The sequence below is a fragment of the Asparagus officinalis genome, chromosome 8 (assembly GCF_001876935.1).
Source record: "Asparagus officinalis chromosome 8, Aspof.V1, whole genome shotgun sequence".
Taxonomy (NCBI): Eukaryota; Viridiplantae; Streptophyta; class Magnoliopsida; order Asparagales; family Asparagaceae; genus Asparagus; species Asparagus officinalis.
Window position 1 is genome coordinate 26,932,584 of NC_033801.1, and position 383 is coordinate 26,932,966.

Here is a 383-nt window from a genome sequence, read left to right on the forward strand (position 1 = left end):
GAAACGACGGCGAGAGCGCGCGCGAAGCCATCGCATCAGGAATCGAGAGAGAAAAGAAAGGGCATTGAGCGAGGACGATGGGGGGTTTGATTTAATTTATACACAGGGAGACAAGCGGCATCGAGATTTCTGCAGCCCGAACGTTGCGGGGATTTTAATTGTTTGCAGGTTTTTCTTCTATTCTTTTTTTTTCCCCCGTTTGTTGGGGGTTTTCTTTTAAAAATAGGATTTTGGATGTCTGAATGGCTAGCAAGCGGGAGCGAAGGAAGAAATAACTAACTTCCAAATAAATTGGGAACCCAATTAAAACTAGTCTTGCAAGAAGTGTGTTTGGTTGTGAAGATAATCATTGGAGAAAATGAGGGCTGAAGTATCAAGTATCA